Here is a 25088-nt window from a genome sequence, read left to right on the forward strand (position 1 = left end):
TATACCAAGCAATATGTTTATTTATAATAAGGCATTTTCCTCCCTCCTTTCCGTATGCCTTCGTGGTGTAAATGGAAGCAGGTTCGACGCGTATCGGGGACTCTACCGGGAGGTCTTTGCGGATTTCTTCAGTTTCCTGAGATTAAAAAACTTATAAATGACTCTACAAGTGACGCCCGAACTAAAAGGTAGTGAACGTCAATTCATCATCACCAGGATTTGGAGAAGGGATTCCCTAATCTCCAGTTGCCCTTTAAAAGGGGGAGAATATAAGGTTTTTTCTCTTTTTTTCCACATGCTTTCGTGGTGTAATTGGAAGCATACTCAATACGTGTTCGAGAGGTCCAGGCTAGAGTACAGGCGAGGCCCCTTTTTCACGTCTCTGCTTTATAAAATATGACTCTAAAAGTGGCGCCCGAACTAAAGGGTGGTGGATGATAATTCGTAACTGACAGGATTTGGCGATTGGGTCCTCAAATCCCAGTCGCACTTTAAATAAAAAGGCGTTATATAAGGTAGTTTCTTCTTTTTTACGCATGTTTTCTGGAGTAAATGGAAGCACGCTCAACATGCATTTTTCAACATGCATTTCGAATCCGAGAGGTCGTTGCCGATATTTTCAGCTTCCCGACATCCAAAACTTTGTATGACTCAATAAATACTAATATTTTAAGAAAGCTGTTCATATTTGAAGCAGTTTTCTTTAAATTATATCTTTATCTGTAATTTTTATTCGTTTCCGGAGTTTTGGCCAGAATTGAAAAATATCCGGCACCTTTAAATGACACTGATTCAACGTCTAATAAATCAATTTCAGCGCTAAATGCATCAAATCTAGACTTTTTCAACTACGAAAAACACCTGTCTTAAAAAGAGGTCGATTACAGGTGTCAAAACTAAAAGATATTTAAATTTGAAAGGGAATTCCAAATATTTATATAGTTATTTTATGAACATATAAAAATCAACAAATATTCTCTAAGGGAAAAAAATCAGTTAAAAAATATGCAAGACTGGAATAAAAACAAGAATCCTAGCCATATACATTATCTTCAAAGCAGAAATCTTTGTAGAATGTATAAAGTCAACATCTTGAATATTTTCTTATCAATGCTGCATAATGTCCGTAATTTTATTTATCATGCAGGCTTGTGTAACATATATATAGAAGGCATGCTTATCACTAAAATTAATTTTTCATAAACTCTCCTAGACATGTACATCCGCAGAAAGTTTTCAGAGATAAAAGGGGATTTCCTGTTTCGTCCTTCCTGTTGTCCAGACCGTTACGTTTCTTCAGCTGCCATCCCTCGTCCCATCATCAGTAATCCCAATACTGATGGAAAGCTGAACTTGCTGCGAAGTAATTTCAGAACGATATACAGTGAGAAATGTATTTCCAGTGATATATTATTAATCTGAATTTGCCTCTCAATATTCTCATTCATCTTTGTTTAAAACGCATTCATAAGTTTGTAAGATTCCGCCTTTAAGTTAAAGCTAAAAATGAGAAACCTTAAGAATTGGTAAGCGAATAATCGCCTAGTTCAGTGAACAGAGAGCAGAACTCAAGAAGGGTAAAATACACTTTATTATTCAAAATAAATTTAACAGACGACTCCTTGGAGTTTACAATAAAGCCTCCACTTGGGCTTGAACTCAGGAATACTAAAAAGTAAAACTTAACTAAACTAAAAAGATATAGCCGAATCTATCAAGATTCTAACAGAGTTAACCCCTTAACGCTAACTAACGGCGAAGCTATCAAGATCCTAAAGTACGGCCGAGCGTAATGATAGCTTAAGAGAGAGAGTAGCCTAAAAGGCGAAAGCGCGTGACTCAGAATATCTCGCTCTCCAATGAAGTGAGGAGAACTTTAAAGTTAAATGCTTCTTCTCCTCATTTTCATTTCACCGAGACTCTGCAAATACGTTTTGGCCGGAAGTTGTAAGCTGAAATTAAGAATGAACAGCAAAGTAACTTTAACTAAATAATTAACTGTTAGATAACGTAGGATAAACCTTACAATTTTCCCGACCAGACTTTAAATACTCGCAAAATAAGGTCTCAAAACGACCTTGTTTAAGATTTTAAAGGTCTATAAACTTCTTAAAGTTAAATCTAACACATCCTAACACTTTGCATTACATTGCTCCTTTAAACTTTTCTGTTTAGGGCCAACTTTACACAAAATCTAAAGCTAAACTAAAATCTAGATAAAAGATTTGCAAATTTTTCTCCTTTTTACTGGACATACATCAGTTTCTTCTTGTTTCTGATCAAAGATGTTTTGGCTCCTGGTCCTTCCAAATTATCTGGAAGGAAACATTATCAGTTTTTCTTTTACAAAAATGTCCATTTTCGTTACAAATACTCTTTTACTGAAATCATTTGGCCCTCACACAATTTTCATTCATTCATATTTAAACATCTCTTTCCCCCAATGCTCTTCAGAAATTGTTCCGAATGTATCGCGGATAAACATGTTGTGTTACTGCGAACACATACTACCCCTAAACATCATCTAACATTGTTAAACTTGACATTCTAGACCTCAGAAACACTCCTTACGCGCAAAATCTGCCCTAATGTGCTAAACGAGAGCTTAATTTAACTTTCAACTTTAGCTTGAGAGCCTAACGTTAAACACACACATTCTAAACATTCAGTTCTTACATATTATCACTTGCACTTTGGCCAAAATTTATCTTTTGTACAAATTTAAATATTCACTTCAAAACTAACATTTTAAAATTTCTACTTTCAGAACAAAATTTTTAAATATTTAACACATCACATTTTAAATTCAATTTACGTTATTATCATAGCTGATATATACGATTTACCATCTTTTCGTAAAATCTTAATTTTAAGTTAACGAATTTCAATATTCAAAGACGGCTTTCCGACTAAAAGATATTCACAATTCAATCCTCACAACTTGCGAATTCTTAACAAGAAATATTTACTACTACATTCCCGTCAAATTGCAAACATAAAAATCTTTTTGTTTAAAAAGATATTTACAACTAAGTTCTCGCCACTTGCGAATTAAAACTTTCCTTCTTTCAAAAAATTTAGAAACTTACAACTACATGACATAAATTGAACTTTCATTGTAAAATGGGCAAACAAAGAAATTTTCACTATCTTTTCTTTTTCTGTATTCCTCCATTCTAACGGGGCAGAACTGCTCAAAAGTAGAGGATTTTAAATGTTCTAGCCTTCTTCGACTTCTTCGATGATTTGCGCCTTCCGTTTCAGTCATTTTCCTCTTCTGCCCCTTGTCGATGAACCTTGGGATATTCCGCGACGGCTGTGGGTTCTGGAATTGAAGTTTCCTCTTGACTTCTTGCGGGGTCGTTCGTTGTTTGGGGTCTTTCCACTCTCATTTCGTCCTTCTTGCTTACTGGACTGGCACAGCTCCTGTGTCGACTGGTCTTTTATCCTTTGTAATTCTCCGATCTGGACCTCCTTGGGCCTTCCTTGTGGTCGTTATTGCTGGAAAACGCAGACTGCGTTTCGTTGACTCCGCTCCTCGTTGAATTGGTCATTTTATTGGAACATTCTCAGCTGGCCTTTTCCTCTTTACCGCCGGTACCTGTCTTGTTCGTGAATCCACTGTTTTGGCAGTTTCCTTTGTGAGTCTTGCTTTCCTGAGCCTTGACCTTTTGCTGGTTGAATTCGCTTGGCTGGTTTCTCAGTCTGCTCCCTTTTTGTTGTCGGGAGACACCAGGCTGGCCTCTGACTTGGCAGGATTCTTTGTTCACTTCCAGGATCTTGCAATAAATCTTGTAAAACTTGAAAATCAGTACGATTATAGTAAGGTTTCAACTGGTCAATATTTGCCACTACTTGCTGGCCATTTTGCGCCTTTAAATAAAAAGTGCCATCTTTAATATTCTGAATGACATAAGGCCCTTCAAAATTGTTCTCGAATTTTGCTAACCTGATTTTCGAGTGATGATAAACCGTGTTTCCTCTTTAACACTTTTTGCCCCACTGTAATCTTACTTCCCGTCTATTTTTATCCTGATGTAACTTTTGTTTCTGCCTTGCTACGTCGGAGTTTTTAATTGCTTCATCAATGATTGTCTAAATATCTTTTAATTTGAATTCTTCTTGCCTTTGCTGTAAAGAACAACTTGACTAAAGGCGTTAAAATCTTTCTTCCTAAAAATAGCTCTACGGGCGTCTTTTGTGTAGTATCGTGCTTTGCTGTTCTCAAGGCAAAGCCTAACTCATTGATACAGCTGTCCCAGCGGTCGTGGTAATTCTTAACGTATCCCCTAATAATTTTTACAATATTCTTAGTTACGCGTTCCGTAATATTCGAGTGCGGTATATATGGTACCATTTTTAGATGGCGTATGCCAAGTTCCTGTGCAAAAATTTTTAAATATAGAACTGACAAACTGTTTGCCGTTATCTGATATTACTTTTAGTGGGGCCTCATATTTTAAAACATACTTATTAAAAAATGAATCTGCGACTATTTTAGCTGAAGCTCGTTTAAGGGGGACTATTTCCACCTATTTCGAAAAGCGATCTACTATAGTTAACCAATATCTATTTTTATTTATTTTTGTTCAATGGTAAGGTCAGAGCAAATCAGTGCCAACAATCGCATTTGGAAAAGTGGTCTTTATTTTTTAAATACCCGGCCGGGCTGTAATTAACATCATTTATTAATTGGCACAAGTGACATGACCTCAGTTACGCCGTAAACAACCTCTGTAACTGAGAGAAATAAACCGCTTCGGGGACCATCTGTACAGTTTTTTCGAATTCCAAGGTGTCCTGCTACCGCGGAATCATGGAGTTCCTCCAAAATATTTAAACGTAGACTCGTTGGCATCACTGTCCGTTATTTTTGATTCTCATTTGATATTTTCGTGTAAAACAGTAATTTACCAATTATTTCATAATGAGCCGTCCTACTGCGAATAGCTGTTAAGCCCACATGTTCAAAATGTTCGGGGTCTTCAAGATATGCGTAAATATCTTGAATTTAGGATCCTTTCTTAATTCCCCAATAATTGTTTCCCGAGACTCAATAACTTTTGAAGTCAGCATAGCACACTTGACTCTGTTCTTCTCCTGATCAATCTTAATTCTTGAAAAGGTATCGGCTACTACATTTTTCTTTCCTGGCATGTGTTTTATAGTCAAATTAAGCTCTTGCAGTTTTAATGTCAACCGTATCAGACAAGGTGAAAGATTCTTCCCCGAATACAGGCGGTCGACTGCCGCATGGTCCGAGTATACTGCTATCAGAGCATTTCCAAAAAAACGTGAAATTTCTGTACCGCTAATTCGTTCGGTTGCGGAGTAATTCCTTTGATTTAAGCGTTTTGCTAAAAAAAGCCGCTAGCTGCTCTTTTTGGGAGAATACCGCACCAATTGCATAATCAGATGCATCCGCAGCAATCTCTAGATTTAGTTCCCCTTCTGGGAATTTAAGGACTTGGACATTAATTAGGGCATTTTTCAATTGTTCAAAAGCCGTGTTTGCCTCGGCTGTACAAGTAAGTCTCGTTTACTTTTGTTTAAGAACTAATAAAGGTTCGACTATTTTCGCAAAATCTTTTATGAATACCCGATAATAGGAACACATTCCCCAAAAGGAAGATAATTTCTTAGCCGTGTTTGAGGAAGGGTAGCTTTTAATTGCTAAGATCTTGGAATTGTCGGTCACGATACCCTTATCCGAGATTTTGTACCCAAGATATCGCTACTCCTTGGCAGCAAAGTTACACTTCTTCTGGTTTATTTTGAAGCCGGCCTCATTTAGTAAGGTTAAAAGCTTCCTCCAAATGTTTAATGTGTTCGTCTATCGTTTCGCTGGTGACTATTGTAACATCCAGGTAAATTATTGTACTTTTGCCCAAAACTATCCTTAAAACTGTATCCATGGCTTTTTGAAACGTAGCCGGCGCTTCGCTTAAACCAAACGGCATTCTTAAAAAGTCACAAACCCTTGATTTGGTAATAAAAGCTGTCTTTTCGACATCCTCGGGTTTCACAGCGATCTGGAAATAGCCTGACGTCAGGTATAACGTTGTCATGAATTTAGTAGAACGAATTTTCCGTATTATTTCATCAATTATGGGAAGGAGCTACGAGAGATATTTCGTTACGCTGTCCAACTTGCGGTAATCAACCGCAAACCTGTACGATTCCGGGTTCTTGAGCGGTAGCCCATTTTTCTTTCTGCAAAGGACCACCGTACTTGCGTACGGACTAGTGCTCGGGGCAATGATTTTATTATTTAACATTTTTTTAATATGATGTTCAAATATCTGTTCTTTTACCCGATCATACCTATATGGTTAGATCGGACTGAACAGGCGTTACCTGTATCAATAGCATGAGTCACCACACCACCTTGGCAGCAGCCAGGCTTATCGTCGAATAAAGAAAAAAGATTTCTTACCGAATTTTCAATTTTTTCATTCTCGTCTGGTTTCAGGTGGTCAAGGATTATTTTTGGTATTGCCCCTTCCTCTTTTTCCACAGCGCCCATGTGTACCTGAAACGTAGAATTCTGGAAATGATGGTTCGCGCTAGCTGCGCATAATGAATCAACCCCCAAGATTACTGAAGTTAACAAGTTTTTTACTACCAGAAAACCTACTTTTAGTCTTTCATTTTTAATTTGTACATGTAACGCGGTTTTTCCCAAACATATACACTGTTTGCATTGGGCGGCAGTTACTTGTTGTCCAGTGGTCTTGAACAGTCTATAACAACGAAAATGCGTTTTAAAATAATCCTGTGAAAGGAAGCTACACTGAGCTCCGGTATCCAGGAGGGAAGTGGTCGGGACGTCCTTTAGTAGAATATGTATCTCCGGCAAGGCCAAATTTTGTACCACCATTGAATTCAAGTGGATTTCTGATTGACTTTTCTTTCCACTCGGTGACCGTGCCTCCTTTTCGATCACCGCTGTTAATTTAAATTTTGCTTTTCCGCCCCTTCTTTCTGGTGATTTTTGTATCCGGAAATTTTAGCTTTACCAGTGTTTCTGCTATTGGGCTTTCCACTTTTCCCTGTCTGCCGCAACGCACTCTGCTGACCTTGAGGTTTTCTCTGCGGAGGAAACTTTGAATGTTGGCGAAACTGATTTGTACGCGCCTTCTTAAAAAGGCCTGCTCTGGAAATTTACCGCTGGCTGGAACAAGTTTTCTAATGTTTGCAGGTTCCGGGCTTCAAGAAAGTCTTGAGCTGACGGTAGTAGATGCGGTAAAATCACCTAAATAATCTAGCTATCGGGCCTCTTCCCATATAGCAAGTTAAAAATTTGAATTTTTCTTAAGATAAACTCCACTAAATCATCAAAACTAGTCTGATATTTTCTAAACAATTCTGATTCTAGCCTCGCACGGTCTTTCACAACTGGAAGTGCTTTTAACAATGCTGTCTTGGAATTTCCCCAGTTGTAAGTCTCCGAACCTGGATACCTCAACAAGAAATTGCTAATTCCTTTGTACCAGCTGAGAGCTTGATCTTTTAGGTTCCTTGTAGCTATGGTGATTTTCTGTAGCTGGTTTACTTGCAGGTCCAGCTGCTCCAGGAAGGTCATTATTGAGCCTTTTCCGTCGAATGTTGCGCTGGTTTCATCGCGGCTTTCATGGTTTCTACGATAAGCCCGAATCCTTCCATCGGATTTGTCGATGTCTGAGAGACCTGAAAGGTCGGAGGGGGTCAATGAAAACTTTTTCTTTTCTAACGGCATAGTTCGTTTCAATTATTCGGGCGCTAATATAAGATTCCTGCCTTTAAGTTAAAGCTGAAAATGAGGAACTTTAAGAATTGGTAAGCGAATAATCTCTGAGTAGAGTGAATAGACATCAGAACTCAAGAAGGTTTAAATACCTTTTATTATTCAAAATAAATTTAACAGACGACTCCTTCTTGGAGTTTATAATAAAGCCTCCACTTGGGCTTGAACTCAGGAATACTAAGAAGTAAAACTTAACTAAACTAAAAAGTTATAGCCAAAGCTATCAAGTTTCTAACAGAGTTGGCCTCTCGCAAACTAACGGCGAAGCTTTCAAGGGCCTAAAGTACGGCCGAGCGTAATAATAGCTTAAGAGAGAGAGTAGCCTAAAAGGCGAAGGCGCGCTGCTCAGTATATCTGACTCTCTAACGAAGTCAGTAGAACTTTAAAGTTAATTACTTCTCATTTCCATTTGATCGCGACTCTGAAAATACGTTCTAGCCTGAAATTGTAAGCTGAAATTAAGAATGGACAGGAAAGTAACTTTAACTAAAAATTAACTGTTAGATACTATAGGATAAACTTTCAAGTTTATCGAATTCTGAATTTATTGGAACTAGACATGGTAATACAGCTGTAGTATTCAAAGGTAGATTATACAAATCGAAAAGGAATTTTAAGTGTGACAATAAACTGGATTTAAACTAATTGTCCCGGAACTCTATTAAAAATTTTTGTAGAGAATGTATTGCAAGAAGGAAAACATACCTGTATTCCTAACATAAGTAAGATCGAGATATAAAAATATATCATAAAGGGCCGGAGGAAAAGAAGAAGAAAAGAAAAAAAGGATTTCCTCATTAAATTCCTCCATTTCAGGAAATTTATAACGATATTCTATCACAAGGACGAGATATGGGACTGCATTTCGTCACAGAAATCCCTAACTTTGAACCAGTGTTATCTGCTACACACAGTAACCGGCATAATGAATTAGTCTTATCTTCCATAGCTGGGATACGAAATTATTTAATTTCGCCAGAACAATATTAAAAAAGAAGTTCTTAATTATTGAAGATGGTATATCTGAAAGAAATGTAATGAAAAATACTCTGTATTTATTTATTGCGTGTACAGAATTTATTAGTTTTATATTTATAATTATTGCGTGTGTATGTATAAATGGTTTTATTATATTAGTTGTAACATCTCAAGAGTAAGATTCTGTCTTGAAGAGAACGAGTCAGACATTTTACAGCTTCTGTTTCTCTTAAGTAAGGAGGCGGAACTTTGTAAAAACATTTCTAATAATTTTGCTATGTAGATGGTCAAGAATTCTTTAAAAACATCAAACATTCAATAATAGTATTATGAATAAACATGGAATAAATAATTTTTCCATGTTTCGAATTTTAATATTTTAGTAATTGGCTTTGCTTTTGTTGTATATTTGTTGAATTGCCACGGTATATATTAGTTATATATAATGAATAAGCTACATTAAACAATTAAGCTATAACGTTGCGCGCCTCCAACTTGCACGCAACCAAGAGGTGACTGTGAAAACTTGTATAAAAGATAGAGCCTTGTGAAGGGTTTAAGTCCCTTTTTATTCAACGTAATAAATTACAATTGCGTCCTCTTGACGCTTACAGACTGTGCCAACTTGGCAGTCAAATAAAAATAATAACCTGAAAAGAAAGTAAAGACAAGATTCTAACTACGAGGCTCTCTAAAATAACTAACTCACCGTGTTTTACAATACCGCTGCTAATTCAGCAGACTTGAAGCTCACTGGAACGATCACCACTACTTCCCGCCAAGCACATAGGCCGCAACGCGGGGTTCTTCAATTCTCGCTAACTACCTCCGCGCTCGCTAAGTAAGAATATAACACCGAACTCGTTTCCTTCTATTTAAATCAGAATACTTCCGCTGATAATTTGAATGCTTGCGCGTTCTACTCAAATTTACATATTCTGGCATTGGCAATTCCAGGGGAAAGTAAGGCTTGACAGGAAAGATAGTTTAAACTTAAAATAAATGTTAGTTAAAATAAATATAAACCCTACATTTGCCGCTGCCAGAATTTGGAAAACTTGGAAGCAGGTCCTACAAACGACCTGTTGTAAGTTTATCTAATTCTGAACTAACTGGCGAGAACCTCGTTTACACAAAAAAAATATCTTATATAACCATTTGTATACTACAATTCTGTTGATCTTACAAAGCTCTCTTCTTACAGCAACTTTTCCTGGACTTCATCAATCAATCTTGGTCTTTCCTTCCAGCATCTGGAAGGAATAAGTATCAGTATCTTTCTACATACATTATAATTTACACTTTCTTGACACAATAAATTTTTGTTTTTAACGATTCGTTTTTCTTACTTATTGCTTAATTCACATTCATTCAATTTTTCAAGCATTAATTTAACTTTACCCTGGCTCTCCACCGTGTGTGGTGTCAAACGGGAATATTCGTGTTTTAGTCTTACAACACTTCCCCTAACCACCATGATTTGTTAGAATTCAACGACCAAATAGACACACCTTACTCGACATTCTACAACTCAATGAGCTACTTTAATATTCTTAACAATTCAAATGTAGGTGGAGAACCCTACAAAACACATTCATTCTAACTTCCCCCTTATTCATCTTTAAACATGCAGGCTTTCGCTCTAAAGCATGACTTTATCTACAATTTACTACTTAAATTTTGACTTCATTGCTTTTAAGCATTCACTTTTAGCATCTACAATTTTATGCTTCTAGACTAAATTCTACTTTTACATAACCTTCAAGAATTTACATACATTTACAAAAGTTTAATACATATGCTTTTTACAATTTACCATAAAATGAATAAGAGAAAATAAATTTTTACTTTACTCATTCTTCGCCAAGCTGGCGGCACTGAAACTAAAATTCTTATTAGTACAAGAATACGAAGTTATTTTTATCTTCGGCCAAATTTTGGCTTTAACATAACAGAATTAGTCTTTCGACCAACAGAAAATGCTTGTTTTTAGCTTTTACACTTAAAGAAAATAATACTTTTGCCTTAGCTAAATAAAGTAAAACAAAACTAAGTCTCAACCGAGACATATTGACTTTCGTCAAAACATAGAACTTCGTACTTATGCATAACATTTCGGAACAAAAGAGAAAAAAAATTATAGAAGGTTTTAACTTATCTTTGAGTTTTCGATGCTTGAAACTCCGTCATCCGTTTTTGGCAAAATTGATCCCAAGTTAGAGGTTTCATGGATGTCAATCTTCTCCTTATTGATCTCCGAGTGTCGTCCACGTTGCTCTTTCTTTTGCGTCCTCTACATGCTGGCCTCTTGACGGAGTAATCGTCTGGTTGTTGGCCTTTGCGTTTCTGCCTGGGACGGCTGGTCTTGACGTCCTCCGGTCTGGAGTCCTTCTTGAATTTCTTCTGTTCCTCGTATTTTTGTGCCTCCTGCTGGTGTTTCAGTTTCCGGAACGGCGGCCTTGCTGGCACCTGACTCTGTGGCCGTGTGCGCGTTCTCCTTGATGTGTAATTTCTCCTGCTATCCTTTGTAGGTGGTGTTTTTCTCTTTACCACGGTTTCTTTACCCGGTTCATCTGTATTTTTGTTTTTCTTAAACGCCGGAGTTTGAAAATCATTTTTTCTTTTTGATACCGACGTCCGGGTTGTAGAAGGGCTAGGTCTCTCTTCAGTTCTCTGTTTCTTGGGTGGTGGAATAGTTATTGTAGTCTCTGATTCTTCTACTTCGTTTAGACTTGAGTCCTGCAAGAAACTTTTAAGGATTTCAAAATCATTTGGATTATAGTATTTTTTCACCTGGTCGGGACTTGCTTTACAGATTTCCCCTCTGTCGTTCTTAAGATATAAGACTACCCCTTTGATTTCCTGAATTACATAGGGGCCTTCAAACTTTGGAGCTAGCTTTGCCATAAAATTGTCTGGGGCACTTGATAAAGAAAATTTCCGCTTCAATACTTTATCCCCAACTTTAAAATCTGCTTCACGGCGTTTTCTATCATAGTAAAGTTTCTGCCTATTTCTTGCCGTATCCGAGGTTTTAAGCGCCTGATCAATTAGTTTTTGCACATCTTGTTGTTTAAACTCCTGCTCTCTTTGTTGCACAAAGAATAATTTATCTAAAGGCGTAATTAACTTTCTGCCTAAAAATAATTCTGCTGGAGTTTTTCCCGTAGTATCATGATGTGCCGTTCTTAAAGCATAAGCTAATTCATTTATGTAGCCATCCCAGCGCTTGTGATGTGTGCTAACGTAACTGCGAATTATTTTTACAATGTTTTTATTAACTCTTTCTGCTATGTTAGCCTGTGGTCTATACGGAACCATTTTGATATGGCGTATGCCAAGTCCATTGCATATGTTTTCAAATTGCATATGCTTTCAAATATTTGACTAATGAATTGTTTTCCGTTATCGCTAATGACTTTTATCGGTGCACCGTATTTTAAAATGTATCTGTGTAAGAATGCATCTGCGACTGTTTTGGCTGACTCGCGTTTAAGTGGAACAATTTCTATCCATTTTGAAAAATGATCTACTATTACTAAAAGAAAACGATTTTTATTTAACTCGCTCTGGGGGAAGGGACCAAGGAGATCTATGCCTAAAATTTCATTCGGAAATGTAGCGCGAATGCTATTTAAATACCCGGCCGGGGTGTAATTAATATCATTTATTAACTGACATTGATTGCAGGACCTGACATACGCCGTTACTATTTTGTATAATTGCGGGAAATATACCGCCTCGCGTACCCTTTTTATAGTCTTTCTGACCCCGAGGTGGCCCGCTGTTTTTTCTTCGTGCAACTCCTTCAAAATGCTTAATCGAAGCGAGGCTGGGATGACTGGCTTATACTCAAGATTTTCGTTTGTTGTTTTCGTATAGAATAATAAATTATCTATTATTTCATAGTTTTTTGCTCTATTTCTTATCGCATCGATATCTGTATGCTCAAAGCTTTCGGGGTCTTTCAAATAAGCATAGATATTTCCAAATTCAGGATCAGCTTTCAGTTCAGTAATAACCGTATCTCTAGAATCTAAAATTTTTGAAGTCAACACAGCGCATTTAAGTTCATTTCCTTCGTCGTCCAGTTTTATACGAGAAAGTGCGTCAGCTACATTGTTTTCCTTACCCGGTTTATATTTTATTGTGATATTATATTCTTGGAGTTTTAAAGCCCATCTTATTAACCTGGGCGTTAGGTTTTTTCCCGAGTAAAGTCTACCAACAGCCGCATGATCCGAAAAGACTGTTACTGGCGATTTGCCGAAATAAACTCGAAATTTGTGTACAGCCATTAATACGGCTAATGTTTCTCTTTCTGTAGCTGTATAATTCCTTTGTGTCTGATTCAATGTTTTACTAAAAAATGCCAGCGGATGGTTATTTTGCATAAGAAGCGCACCCACCGCATAGTCTGACGCATCTGCTGCAATTTCCAGGTTTTCGTCCCCCTCAGGGAATTTTAAAACAGGGGCATTAATAAGCGCTTCTTTTAATCTTTCAAAAGCTGTGTTAGCTTCCGCTGTCCATGTAAATTTACTCTTTTTTCTTTTGATTACTAAGAGTGGTTCAACAATATTAGCGAAATCTTTTATGAAAGATCGATAGTAAGAACATAATCCAAGGAAAGACAAAAGTTTCTTGGCGGTGTTGGGCGGTGGGAAATTCTTAATAGCTTTTATTTTTGAATCTTGCGTTTCTATACCCTTTTGCGAAATTTTATAACCGAGATATTTAAGTTCTTTAGTTGCGAACTTGCATTTTGAGGCGTTAATTGTAAGACCGGCCTCTTTTAATAATTTAAAAACTTGTTCGAGGTCACTAATGTGTTGTTCCAACGTACTACTCGTTATAATTATATCATCTAGATAAATTAAAGTTGATTTTCCTAGGACAGGCTTTAGAACAATGTCCATAGCTCTCTGGAATGTTGATGGGGCCCCACACAACCCAAAGGGCATGCGTAAAAATGCATAAGTGCCCGATTTTGTTATAAACGCGGTTTTGTGTATATCTTCGGGTCTCATAGCTATTTGATAGTAGCCAGACGTTAAGTCCAAAGTAGACATACATCTTGTCGATTTGATCTGTCTAATGATCTCGTCTATAACCGGCAAAGGGTAAACTGGAAATTTAGTAATGCTATTTAGTTTTCTGTAATCGATAGCAAACCTCCAAGCCCTTTTATCTGAAGGAGGAAACTCGTTCTTTTTCCTACATAGTACGACTGGACTCGCGTACTCACTATTTATGGGCGTTATTATTTTATTCTTTAACATCTCCTGAATATGTTCTTCGATGATTAGGTCTTTTTGTTTATCATAACGATACGGTTTAGTCCTACAAGGTTTTTCGGCATTTAATTGAATCTTATGAGTCACGATTTGGCAGTTTCCTGGTTTTTCTGAAAACAAATGAGAAAAACTACTCACCACTTGCTGTATTGCTTTACTTTCCTGGTCATTCAGATGGCTAAGGTCCAATTCAGGTGTCTCCACAGGTTCCACCACCCTCTGGTCCATCTCCAACACCACGGAACTATCTTGAAAATCCAATTTGGCCCTCGCGGCCCTTAAAAAGTCCATACCTAAAATAAGAGAGTGTTGTAGGTCTTTCACCACAAAAATTAATACTTTGAGATTTTCCTCTTTTACCTGTAAGTTTAATGATAATTTCCCGATGCAGTGACATGTTTTTCCTTGCGCTGCTATAATTTCCGTATTTCTCGTTTTAAATAGTCGTATCCTATAAAAATTCTTTTTGAAGAACTTTTCACTCATAAAATTTCCTTCTGCTCCTGTATCTATGAGGGCTTCTACTGGTACATCGCCAACCAGGACTTGTATAATTGGTAGCTGTGAGTTTTTTACGATGACCGTGTTTAAATGTCTATTTGAGGGTTTTTCTAAAACTTCCGGGGTCTGGACCCTCCCTTTCACAGGCCCCTCTAGTCGTTTAAAGCTTTCCTTTCAATCTGTGTCTTCTGGGTACGCGGATGCTTATTTTCAAATTTTCTTTTTGGGCCTTGACCTTCGAGTTTCGATGCGTTAGCTTGATAGTTCTTTCCCCCATACGAGCGATTTCCATTTCTGGTTTCCTCCTTCCTTCGGGTACTTTGAGAATATGTTTCCCCTTTCGCTCTTTCCGCTATTCTGCGATTTTGAAACTTCACCGCCAATTCGAAAAGTTCCTGCAATGTGCTTGGGTTTCTAATTTCAAAGTAGTCTTGGACAGCGGGTAACAATCTTGGTAATATTATTTCAATTATCTCCGCATCGAGTTTTTTTCCATACAGCATATCCGTTAGCTTGATTTTTCGTAAAATAAAGTCCGTCAATTGTGCTGTATCCCGTTGATAGAAACTATATAGCTCGGCTTCCAGCCGTGCGCGATCTTTCATTATGGGGAAGGCCTTTACTAACGATTTTTTGAAATTTTCAAATGTATACGTCGGGCTTCCAAATTCACCTAGAAGAAATTTGCCTATATTTTTCCACCATAGCGCGGCCTGTCCTCTTAGTGCTGATGTGGCGATGGCAACTTTTTGTCTTTCAGGCACAGGGTAGAGCTGAAAGTGGTTTTCTAGACCTTCGAGAAATACCGCCACCGAATTTTTTCCGTCGAAATGGACGTTTGGCTTGATTGACGCTCTCAAAGTCTGGACCAGGTACCCAAATCCTTCTAACTGAGTTGTCATTTCTTGGTGTTGTCCAGCGGCTTCCATCCAGTTTTCGGCCATTTCAGTTCGATAATTGTTCGGGCGCCAATATAACGTTGCGCGCCTCCAACTTGCACGCAACCAAGAGGTGACTGTGAAAACTTGTATAAAAGATAGAGCCTTGTGAAGGGTTTAAGTCCCTTTTTATTCAACGTAATAAATTACAATTGCGTCCTCTTGACGCTTACAGACTGTGCCAACTTGGCAGTCAAATAAAAATAATAACCTGAAAAGAAAGTAAAGACAAGATTCTAACTACGAGGCTCTCTAAAATAACTAACTCACCGTGTTTTACAATACCGCTGCTAATTCAGCAGACTTGAAGCTCACTGGAACGATCACCACTACTTCCCGCCAAGCACATAGGCTGCAACGCGGGGTTCTTCAATTCTCGCTAACTACCTCCGCGCTCGCTAAGTAAGAATATAACACCGAACTCGTTTCCTTCTATTTAAATCAGAATACTTCCGCTGATAATTTGAATGCTTGCGCGTTCTACTCAAATTTACATATTCTGGCATTGGCAATTCCAGGGGAAAGTAAGGCTTGACAGGAAAGATAGTTTAAACTTAAAATAAATGTTAGTTAAAATAAATATAAACCCTACAAAGCTTATATAACAGTTGATTATAAAAGCAAAATTACTGTTATATTGCTTTTTAAGCCCTTTTAGTATAAAGGGTCGTTTTTTTAAATTGGCATTAGCTTATTAATTTCATTAGCTATTACAAAATAATTATATTGACTTCTCTGTTGGCGATGTCTAAGGAGTCGCCTTCTGAAAGAGCCCTACATTTTTTAGAATATAAATAAATACTAACAGATAACATTATCTTCTAAGACCACTACATCCACTGGGCTCTAAAATCTTCTAAACCGTGGATAATCTCATTTAAAAAGTGTTCACCATTCTTTTAATAAAGCATGTACATTATTCTTACTTATTCATTTGTTAAAATGCACAACTTCTTGCTCAGTATGATGGATATGCTAGTTGCGTTTAACTCTCATTTAACACAACAGGATACAAACAAAACATCGGATAACTTTATACAAAATGTAAATGTCAAAAATGACGGGGATAGAAATCCGATCAAATTACATGAAAATGAACTACATGAAATATCACTTCATCAACAAACCAGTTCTGACGATGACTTACCAAAAATAAAAGGTGATCAAACAGTCCGAAAACGTACACAAAGACCAAATCTTAAAAAAATAAAACTTAGTAACCCATCTGAAAATACGCCACAAAGGCCACAAAATCAGGATGTCATTTCAAATGAACACGCTACAACAGTAGCAGTCAGCGACAATACACAAAACCAGAATAGTGATAATATGGATACTACTCCACCAGACAATGAAAATTCAACTGCCTTTAATTCCAATAAACAGACACAAAATAATAGAAATTCTAGGATTCCTCCAATTACACTCAAAGAAAACATGCTGAGTTGGAAAGAAATTAGCGCAATCTTCCACCAGAAGAAAATCATATTTCACGGAGAAAGAATACCCACGGGTATTCTTTCTCCGTGAAATTAAAGTTATAAGTCAATCACCAGATGACTACCGAACCATTGTTCAAATACTAAAAGAAAAACAAGTAGAACATCATTCTTATATCCTCCCCGAGGATAGATATTAGAAAGTTGTCCTTAGGGGACTTACTGAAATTACCCTGATCGAGGATATTAAATCTGAATTAGAGCAACTTAACTATCAGGTTAAAGATATTAAACAGATGACTAGACGTCGCAGTGGTGAAGTCACCAAACTCCCATTGTTCTTAATATCCCTCCCTAAGAACGAAAAGTCAAAGGAAATCTATAATGAACGATACTTATGTGACATGAAGATTAAATTCAAAGAATACCTAGGCAGACAAGGACCCCTACAATGTTTTCGTTGTCAGAGGTTCAACCATACCCAAGCAGGTTGCAATTATGCCCCCAAATGCGTCAGATGTGGTAAAGAGCACTTTGTTAAAGACTGCCCTGACCGGAACAACAAAAGGACAAGCCATTATTCTCTGTCAACTGCGGGGGTTCTCACACTTCCAGTTTAAGGGGGTGTGAGAAATTTCCAAAAAGAAAGTCCGACAAAATTAACACCTACTCTAGTGGGGTTATTGAAAATAAATCGTATTCACAGGCTTTATCATCAGGCTTTTATTCTGATATTCTGAGTGAAGCAAAACAGGTCTTCACCGATTTAGCGGAACTCGTTTCCGTTATCAAAAATGCTGGATTTCAAATATCTCAGCAGGTTAAAGAAATTAAACAAACTAATCAAGATATGAAATCTTCATCCACTATTGATAATGGGTCAAGTTAGACCTACCAGTGCTCCCATCACTATTATGACACAGAATGCACGAGGCATTCTTTACAAGATTCTGGAGCTTACTAATTTTGTTACAACTCATGACATAGACGTGGCAATGTTGACTGAAACTTTTGCTATGCCAAGTATAAGAATGACGATTCCAAAATTTAAATGCTACAGATGAGACCGTCTAAGTCACCGAGGTGGGGGGTCGCCATTTATGTACGTAACTCTCTGCAATCCTGTATGATAAATGACGAGCGCTATAATGGGCATGAACTAGTCACTATTTCTGTCATCCTTCCGCACTACGGAAATGTATATTTCAATGCAAAGTACAACCCGCCGAGTAATACGCTAGACATCAATTACCTGACCAAAATTCTGGACACAAATAAGCAAATCATACTTGCGGGAGACTTGAACGCCAAAAGTCAGGAATGGAGCTGTAGAAGGACGAATAAAAATGGCGTAAAATTATCTGAGTTTATTAAAAATAATCCTGTCTATTTTCACGTGCCAAGTGAATATACCTATCTGCCACAGAACCCAAATACAGGTGACATTCTGGATATTTTCCTGTCTACCACTTCCTTCTCCTTCAATCTTGAAGTACATTAAGATCTTAACTCGGATCATTGCCGTGTCGTCGCGACCTTAGTCACGCATAAAGATGTCCTGGAAGATTTTATCAATACGACAAATTGGAAACTTTTTCATGAAATTCTCTCTGAATATCATAGCAATAATCAAAGTTTGCGCATGCCGGACGATATTGACTTTGCTGCCAATCAACTTACTTTAGATATTTAAAATGCCTATAACCGAGAAAAATCCCACGACGTCAGGTCACAGATAAGTTACCTAACAGGATCAAAATTCTTATCAAAGACAGAAATAAGCTTAGGAAAAGATTTCACCTCACCTATGATCCGAACACCAAGAAAAGTATGAACAGACTAAATAGAGATATTAAAAAGCAGATTATTAAGCATCGCAAAGAGCTGTGGGATGAAAGGATAGAGAGTTTTAATGAGCCTAGTAGCTTTTTTGGTCATTTGTAAAACGCCTAAAGAATAAGCCCACAGTCAATAGACCTATTTATCACGATCACGGCATAGCACTCACAGGTATTAGGAAGAGCAACATTCTTGCAGAGCACTTTGATAAGCAATTCACTCCAAATACTACCCCATGCAATCATGAGTTTTCATCCGAAGTCAGCTCCACAGTGGCCGACTGGTTTAATACAAACGTCATGCATGTCCTCACTTCGCCTCAAGAAATCTTAAACATTATCAAAAACTCAGAAATAGAAAGGCCCCTGGGCTTGACAATGTGAATAATGTTGCGCTGAAGTGGCTACCTATTAACATTGTCAATCGGTACACGGGCATTTTAAATGCATGCCTCTATAATAGTTACTTTCCACAGATATAGAAGACCGATAAAATGATTGTGCTCCCCAAGCCTGGAAAAGATCTGACGAAGCCAGAAAGGTACAGGCCCATCAGCCTGCTTCCCAGTATGGGTAAGATACTAGAAAGAATCATCCTTAGCCGGATCCAGCCACATCTTGACAAGCTCCTACTTGAGCAGTTCGGATTTTGTAAAGCTCTTTCTACGACAAAGCAGCTGGTACCTCTAAATGAATTCATAGGCAGTGTCTTGCACAACAAAAGTTGTGTTGCCTTGCTCATGCCCATGGCATGAGGCCTGAGCACTGGCATGAGGGGCTTATCTATAAGCTTATTAACTTAAAGTTCAGCAGTGCTGCACTAATACGGATCATTTACTCCTTTCTCTCCAATAGGGCTTTCTACACTAGTGTGCAAAACTTAAGCAACAGCAGAGTTTTTTGCCATAACTCCACGAGAAATCAACTGAGAGACCAGAAATGAAGGAGAGTATTATGTACGTAAAGGATGGCGAAAGCATCGGAGTTGAAAAAGGAATACAATTCATATGGTATGGAATCAAACAAAAACAAGCTTTATTGAACGCATAGTATCGTGACTCATGATTATCTATCCAAGAGGAAGAACAACAAGCAGATGTTCCTTAATATGGGATATGCCCTCCCCTCACTGCAATGGTTGCTTCGCACCGTCTCTGCATATTCAGAACCAGCTAGTGCAACAGTTCTTGCTGTAGGACTGCCCATTTCTCAATCAGCATCTGTTTGAGTTGTTGGGTGTTCTTCAGAGGATGTAAGCGTGCTGCAATGCGTCTCCCCAAAGCATCCCCCACATGTTCGATGGGATTTAAATCTGGGGAGTACGCTGGCCAATCCATTCGAGTGATATCTTCACTTTCCAGTAGCTCCTTAACAGCAAGAGTCCGATGTGGCCGTGCATTGTCATCCATAAAAATTAAGTCTGGGCCAATGGCACCTCGGGACAGACGCACATGGGGAAGGAGTACCTCCTCACAATAGCGATCCCCTGTTACAGACCCTCTGTCGAAAACGTGGAGCTCAGTTCGCCCGTTCAGCATAATGCCTCCCCAGACAAAAACTCCAGGACCACCGTTACGGTGCCTTTCCTTGATGTTACTGTGATAAAACCGGGTCCCGACCTCTCTCCAAATCAAAACGCATTGAGAATCGCTTCTGCTACTGAACCGACTCTCATCCGTAGAGGACACGGCTCCATTGATCAGTTGTCCAGTTTTTGTACTGTCTGCACCACAATAAACGGTGGCGTCGGTGGCCAACTTTCAACGGGAGGCAGCGTTCAGGATAGCGGGCGAATAGGCCCCCTTTGTGAAGGCGTCTGGCTACAGTTAACCACGACACTTGTCGCCCAGCAGCTGTAAAGAGTTGCTGAGCAATGGCGCTTGCTGACTGCTGTCGGACTCTTTTCGCCTGCAGGACGATATATCGGTCATCCCTACAGCTGTCGTCCTCGGGCGGCCGCCACCAACCTTTCTAACAGCTGTACCTGTGATTTGGAACGCGTTCCAAGCGCGCGAAACGACACTTTTGTTGATTCCGAACTCTGCAGCTACACTGGTGACAGTACGCCCCTCCTCTAGCTTTCCGATCATTCTTCCACGTGTGAAGTCGTCCAGGTGATTTCTTCTAGCCATATTTCACGAACTGACTCACTGGCTCTTGCAGAGAATATGTTGAATTGTGTCTCTGTCCTTCCTTTTATTCTACAGTTGAGCTGCGCGCGCCGACATCACGCGTTTTGTGTACGCTCACGTCGCCTTTGACGTTTCGTTCCTGATATTTGCATACGCATGACGTTTCTACTGACTTATGTGTACATTGTACTGATCTCCAGACCTCCTTTTCTGCAATTTCATGGCTATCTGCTAAATTTTTACATTGTTGCTTAAGTTTTGCACACCAGTTTATATTCAAATAGGTAAAGATATTTCTAGTATGAAGCATGTGAAGGCCGGCGTCCCTCAGGGATCCATACTTGGTCCTGTGCTCTATTTGTTTTATGTGGCAGACCTACCTGCAGAACATCTGGATTAGAACTGTTTCATGGGGTGCTATGCAGACGACACAGCCTTTGCTGTCAAGTGTGGATCGCTAAATTTTGCCATCACCAAACTGCAAAGATTCATGCCAAAACTAGAGCTCTGGTGCTCCATGTGGAAGATCGCAATAAATGCTGATAAGTCTAAACTTTTAATTTTCAAGAAAAAAAAAAATGAACACCCCTCTGACTGCCTAACTGAAACTTTTTGACACAGTAGTGCCAGTTGTCAAAAATGCAGCATATTTAGGACTCAAGTATAGCTCTAATTTCCTTTGGAAAGATCACATTAATTATATCAGAGGCAAGACAATATGTGTCATCCAAAGTCTCACGCCACTTCTGTCATCGACTTCCAAATTAGATTTAAAGCGCAAAAGGCATATTTATATCTCCATAATACGACCTATTTTTAAATTAAAATTTATTTATTATAACATTATTTAAATTAACATTTATTTATTATATTTAAATTAACATTTAAATTAGTACTTTAAATAATTTCAACTATTTGTTTAAAAATCAGCTAAGAAAAATCTTAAACCAATATTTTCATTGAAGGTTTTTAAATTTGTGTTCCTTGGAGATGGTATATGAAAAGTTTTCTTATTATAAATTATTATGAATTATTGGCTTATTATTTTGCAGCTTTAGCGAAAGTCATAGGCTTTCTAATTTACATTTAATTACTTTATTTTTAATTGATATTCCAACTAATATCAGCGTTTAGCGCTATTTTAGAAACAGCCTACTCTCTATGTATTATCTCTAAGAAGAATTACAATTTTCTCGCCAATTTAGGCTAAACTTTCTTAAATAGAAAACTGCACTTTACGACAACCCTTTTACTTCCATCGAATAATACTTGAATTTCCAGCTATTTGGGTTTAAAATTTTGAAGGCAAATTTGTTAATTTTAACTTGCTTGTTTGAGCTTTAAATTTAACTGTTTGTTTTAAACTTTATTTTTAAGATTGTATCATTTCCGTTCTTCTTATGATTTAGAATCAACTTTTAATGTTCTAATATGTTTACTTCTGTTTTTGAATTTGAAAATGAAAGTGTAGGGGATATGTCTTCTAAAGCAAGCATCTCGTTCAGATTATTTGTGTTCTTATTGAGAAACTTTAATTTTAAGATTTGCTGTTTTGTTTTACAATATTTTTCTTTAAAGGGACTAATGTCTTTATTTGAGTATTTATTTGGATTTGGTTTGAATCTATGAAATAATTTGATGCTTACTTGGAAGTAAGATGAAACACTCTCCTTATGTAGTTATTGTTAATTGATGGTAGATTGGTTTATCCCTTTGATAAGTCGATTAATCTGCGATCAATGACAGTAGCTACTTTTTCAATATTTAAAAAGTACTTTTGGTTTTGGTTTTCTTGCGATTAAAAATTTTCTTAGATGATTTTTAAATAAATAGTTGAAATTAAAATACTAATTTAAATTCTAAAAAATATTTTCATTGAAGGTTTTAAATTTGCGTTCCTTGGAGATGGTATATGAAAAGTTTTCTTATTACAAATTATATATATACATACACACATGTATGTATGGATGGATATCTATTTAACGATAATAAAGTTTGAAAACAAAACCGTTTCAAATGGCTGTGTCAAAATGCGAATGAAGAAATTCCCGTTAAATGGCAAATTAATGTATAAATTAAGTATGCAAGCATCTCAAAAAATCATTATAAAAAGACAAGAAAACTAAATAAAAGGTTACCTAATTGCAGCTGAAAAAATAAAAGATTAAAAATGATATAGGGTTCAACAGGCAATTTTACTGAGCTAATAATGCTATAACTTACGATGCTAATTGTCTGCGCTTATTATACGAAATACCTAACATTAATAGATAGACATAAAGTCAGATACATTGTTAGAATACCGTGAATAAGACAAACATTATTAATGTTGAGTAATAAAAATGAGAAAAGGGAGGTAATAATTATTTGATGCATACAAAACTTTTCTAAATTACCCCTACAAAGGCGTTCTAAGCAAAATTACCAGACTTGTAAATTTTATCCTTATTTTGCCATATATATATTAAACTGAACAATTACTGGATGTAACGGATAAAGTTTTTTAACTTAATTACAACACGTTTTGCAACATCATTGAGACTGCAATTTTAAGTAAAGGTTGCGTTGTTTTCTCAGTTAAAATTATGAGTAATGTAATTTAAGATAATGAAATAAAAAAAAATCTTTTTAATCAGTGCTGAAAATATTCGCAGCAATAAATTAAGAACAACTTAGCTACTGCAATGTTTCTGTTTCTAATAAGAAGTAAATTAATTAATTAATAAAAAAATTATCACATTCATCTGTAATACGATACTATTTACGCAAAACTGTTCGATTTATTTAAATAGTCATCTAAAGTATTAGCAAAATTTAAGATTTAGAATTTTGTTTTAATTTCAAAAACGCTGTACTTAAAATTACACTAATTATAAAAAACTAAATTCAAAAACGCTGTACTAAAATTACACTTAAATTTAAATATTAATTTTACTTAAGTGGTATGGTTCTCTTGCATTTAAATGCATTTCTTCCTGCTACAGGGGGCGCTGCGAGGGATGAACATTTAATCGTAAAGCGTGTTATAATTGTATTCCCGTTGTGAGAAAATGGATGTTAACTCATATCTCGTTCATCATAAAGATATTTTCACAGCATAATTTTTTATCACAATAAGTCAACAAATCACAAAGTGCAACTTAAAAAGATCTTCAAATAATGTAGACTTACTTCAAGCCACTGCATAAGATATAAATCCTTGAAATCGCCGACGTAATGCACTCACAGTAGTAATTTCTTTTAAAATTGAAAAGCACTTTTATTGTGGGAAAGAATACAATAGTTAATGCAGCTATTGAGGTTGTCGCGTGACTGGCGGATGGATTCATAATATTTCAAAGGAAAGCAAAAATGATGGATTGACTGTTAACGGATGAACTTTAATGAGGATACAGCACATTATTAGATATTTTTATCTTCTTCATCCTCATAGGTACAAACACTATGAATAAATGAGGACATTAGGATTTGATGCTTAACATTTCCAAATATTTTCGAGGTTTTTTTTCTTTTACAAATAAAAGAAAATGCTGAGTACCAGACGAGGGAATGGTAAGTACAGTTTATTTGAAAATGGCTTTAATGTATTAACCATACTGTAACATTATAAATTATTTTTAAACTATAGTACAATTAGTGATGACAGCAGTAAAAGAAATAAGAAACAAACTAAAACAAAACATGTAAGTTGCATGCAAAGTAAAACTGCTCTTTAAAGTAACAGCCGATGAGAATCGCTGTTATAAATAACATATTATTCCAGTATAAAAATGATATTTTTTACTTCCCTCTTCCGTATGAAGCCATTCCCGCTTCATACGAGTGATCTAATATTTAAAAAATGCGGTGAACTATCTCTTAAGAAGATCATGCATGGTTCAAGACGGTTTTATTCTGTGAAGGGGTTCATCTTAGGGGGGATGATAATTGATAACCGCAACTATCTGATTGCAAAGTGAATTTGTCTTATTCATCGCTAATGGTGCCCTTTAAAAGAGAGTACTAAAAGAGAAGTGCGGTATATTTGTTTATGTGATCTGCATCTTTTAAAGACTTTCCCCTATGACTTACATGAAATTTTCTCCTACTTTGAATTTCTGAATTTATTTACATTTTACTTTATTATATAACGAATAATGAACTAAAAAGATTTATCTTACATTTAATTTTTTGAGATAC

General features: G+C 36.8%; 1 long non-coding RNA gene across 2 annotated transcripts; it reads right to left on the bottom strand.

Annotated features, from left to right (window-relative positions):
* Positions 1-1578: 1578 nt before the first annotated feature.
* Positions 1579-24231, bottom strand: LOC146995900 (uncharacterized). 2 transcript variants are annotated; one of them, XR_015042866.1, is made up of 3 exons: positions 24081-24231; positions 14200-14354; positions 1579-2315 (listed from the first exon to the last, which is right to left on the bottom strand). It is a non-coding gene; the product is annotated as an uncharacterized LOC146995900 (long non-coding RNA). The 2 variants fall into 2 exon arrangements; XR_015042867.1 differs by lacking the exon at positions 14200-14354.
* Between the last annotated feature and the right edge of the window lie 857 nt (positions 24232-25088).

Source organism: Stegodyphus dumicola, chromosome 8 (genome assembly GCF_044657685.1).
Source record: "Stegodyphus dumicola isolate Sdum_Otavi_A_Nest chromosome 8, ASM4465768v1".
NCBI lineage: Eukaryota > Metazoa > Arthropoda > Arachnida > Araneae > Eresidae > Stegodyphus > Stegodyphus dumicola.